Source organism: Acomys russatus, chromosome 25 (assembly GCF_903995435.1).
Source record: "Acomys russatus chromosome 25, mAcoRus1.1, whole genome shotgun sequence".
Classification (NCBI taxonomy): Eukaryota; Metazoa; Chordata; class Mammalia; order Rodentia; family Muridae; genus Acomys; species Acomys russatus.
Window position 1 is genome coordinate 22,392,279 of NC_067161.1, and position 3,638 is coordinate 22,395,916.

Here is a 3,638-nt window from a genome sequence, read left to right on the forward strand (position 1 = left end):
CCCAGCACTGGTGACAGTTCAGTAAAGCCAGAGACTTGAGCTCACAGCTCAATTGCAGGCAGCTCAGCAGATTACAGAATGTTCTTTCAGCTAATTCCAGTGGGCCTAGCCTTTTCCAGGTAGCTTTGGTGGTTTTTGTGTCTTCTAGTTGCCTTAGCTGGTCTGAGTCTCTTTCAGGAAGCTCAGTTTTTCTGAAGGTATTTATTAGCAGTTCTTGATGATTTTTATGCTTTATGGGAGGAAGATATATAGTGGTTCTTGTCACTTTCTGCAACTTCCTATGGTTTTTGAGTTGTTTACTTCCTGATCCTAATGGGCTTCCTTGAAGAGGGAATGTTTCCACTCCACTTGGAATGTCTTGTTGATTTACATGCCTTTAAAGATCCTGTGTCTTAACAGGCTTCCCCCTTACACTTTGTTGTTGTTGCAGCTCCCGTTTAACACTTTGCATCTTAACAAGGTTTTTTTTTTCTAATATGGAAGGTTTTAATTTCAGAAGAAACTGCTACTTATAGTAGGAGTCTATGGCTTGAACACTAAATGTATATAAAATGCATTACTTTCTCTTTCAACTATATGTATATGTTATATAATTAAAGTAAGTTGATAATAATAGGTGGGTGTTGCCAGGACTTAACATGTCTTATTGTCAAAGAATCCTTAAAATAATAATAACATCTTTGAGCTCTTCGCCATCTTCCCTCCGGCCGGCAGCTATCACCATGAAGGTCAAGCTGTGCAGTTTCAGCGGGTACAAGATCTACCCCGGACACGGGCGGCGCTACGCCAGGACCGACGGGAAGGTTTTCCAGTTTCTTAATGCAAAATGCGAGTCTGCATTCCTTTCCAAAAGGAATCCTCGGCAGATAAACTGGACTGTCCTCTACAGAAGAAAACACAAGAAAGGACAGTTGGAAGAAATTCAAAAGAAAAGAACCCACCGTGCAGTCAAATTCCAGCGGGCCGTCACTGGTGCGCCTCTTGTTGATATAATGGCCAAAAGGAACCAGAAGCCAGAAGTTAGGAAAGCTCAGTGAGAGCAGGCTATCAAGGCTGCCAAGGAAGCAAAAAGGTTAAGCAGGCATCAAAGAAGACAGCAATGGCTGCTGCCAAGGCCCCCACAAAAGCAGCACCTAAACAAAAGATAGTGAAAACTGTGAAGGTCTCTGCTCCCGGAGTTGGTGGAAAACGTTAACTTAGTAGATCAGAATTTAAAAATAAAGATGTTTCTAACTCAAACAAACAAACAAACAAAAAACTTTGAATGCCACATTCTGTAGGACTCTGAGGTTTTTGAAGATGTTATCTAACTATTTTACCTTATCTATTTGTAGAATCTATCTGAGTGCATAAAGAGTGTAGGTCTCTGACTTTAGAATGTGAATCACATATCCAGAACAAGTACATCCAAGTTTGCCACGAGTGCCGTCATATTTATTTAGGGTCACACCATAGTTGCGTCAGAGGAACCCTGGCTCGGCTTTTCTTGCACTTTTTTTTCCATGCAAACTGTAGACAGAACCATTAGATGAGCATAGAGAGTTTTACAACAGGATTCTTATTGGAGACATGTGTCTGCTTCTTTGATAGGTACTTTAGATTAATATAACACATTCACCTAGGATAACACCAAGTTTGTCGTGACTGATTATATATATATATATATATATATATATATATATATATATATATATATATATATATATATATATATGCATGCTACCTCTTCTGATCTAGATTGCAAGTATTGAAACGGAATTGCTAAAGCTGAGGAAAATGTTTCTGTCAGCAATAGCCCAAATAAACTGTAGTGTGTGCAGTCCTGAGTCTGTCTGCCTGTCTGTCTTCGGTCTCTTGACAACTTGGATCCAGTGCACTTAGACTATCTTATACTGGATGCCTGTACCTATTAATCTCCTTATCAAAGAGAAAAAATTGTAGAAAATAGAGATTAAACGTTCCTTTGTAATGAAGAATATATTTCTTGAAATCATAAGGTGAAAATAACTAAGATTAGTCAATATTTAAAATGTGTTTTCAAAATAGGTAGGGAATCATACAACTTCATAACCCAAATATTTTTGTCTATAAACTTAAAGTATTTCATTACCCTGAGACTGACTTTCTGGCACTTTGTAACCAATCAGGCAGCTCTTACTACATACATCCATTCATAATGCTGAAGCACTTGGAAAGTCAAACATTTTTCTTTTTCTAAATTTATATGATAAATTCAATTGAGGCCCAAAGCAAAGCATTTATTTTCAGAAGTTCATTAGTTGCTTAAATGAAAATGTAAACTGCATCTTTCCAAAAAAGTCTTATGTGCTGAAAGCACAGTTTTCTCCCAGAGCATCATCACGTGGGCTGGCACTAAATTTTGTGCACAGTGAGCATGGCTTCTGAGCAATTTATGGGCATATGCATTACAGCAGATTTCAAGTAAATTATGAACTCTGTGTGCTACCGAGGCACTGTCAAACTCTGATTGATTTGGACAGTTTGTAGTTAATTAAGTTCATTTCCAATTCTGTCTCTTCATCCAATTTCAAAGCATTCTATATTGAAAGCCTATTTTCAATTAGTAGGAAGGATGAAACAAAAAGAATTAATTACAAAAGTGACAATCCCCATTTAAGTGTTCATAGTAGAGCAATTATGTATTTTAAAAGTTAAGAAATTGAAGAGTGTGTACTTGTCTAATACATTATGTCCTTGATATATATCTTACATATTAAAAACTTCAAGTAGGCATGAGCATATAACAAAAAATATACTTATTGAAGTTATCTGTAGTTACTGTTTGTTAAATAAGAGAAGGCATTCTACTTGATAGTCAATTATCAAGGATCACACTTCCCATTTTTCAAAGCTTATTTAAATACAGGAGATACTTTAGAAAATATCATGATATTTATTTATTTAATCATACAAAAGTGGAAGGCATGGACACATGTTTGAAGGCCAGTAGTTTACCCTGGTAGTCACCCTCTAAATCCTCTAAATGAGGCAGTTTTGTACTAATAGACTAAATGTTAGTAAGGTGCAGAAATCAACCACAAAAGTCCAACAGCTCATTTTTCTACAGTACCACCATTTTGAAAGGATTTCTTATACCTCTTTCTTTGTCATTGAGCAGTTTAAAAAGTGAGGATGACTCCATAATATTTAAAAGAGAGCCAAGAATCTAGGCAGGCTGTTTATGGAATCTTTAGCCATAAATCTGGAACATTATTTACCATCAATATAAAAATACTTATACTTACAGAAAAAAAAGTCAGTATCCCAGATCCTAGGTAGTTTCCTACAGTATTGTTTTAAAAAATATTATCATTCATGGGTTATTTGAAATGAGGACATCTGAAGTTGTGGAACTTGATTTTGAGTACAAGTAGAATACAAGCTGGAAATACTAAAAAGCAGATGAGAGGAAAAGAATTTTGTGTAAATATTGGGAGGTTATTCGTGTTAAGAAGAGGCCTATAGTGTTGGATGCTTCTTAACTCTACAAAGTCGGTAAATACATTTGCAGATTAAGTAGAAGCAAAGTAGGAAGCTCAGGCCTAGGTCCAAGAGACTGATTCATCATTAGGTGAAATGAATTGGAAGAAAATGCAAAAATCTAGCACAAGACACAG

At 36.2% G+C, this 3,638-nt stretch overlaps 1 pseudogene; it reads left to right on the plus strand.

The window, feature by feature from the left end:
- The first annotated feature begins 691 nt into the window (after window positions 1-691).
- Window positions 692-1,195, plus strand: LOC127208271 (60S ribosomal protein L24-like; annotated as a pseudogene).
- Window positions 1,196-3,638: the final 2,443 nt, after the last annotated feature.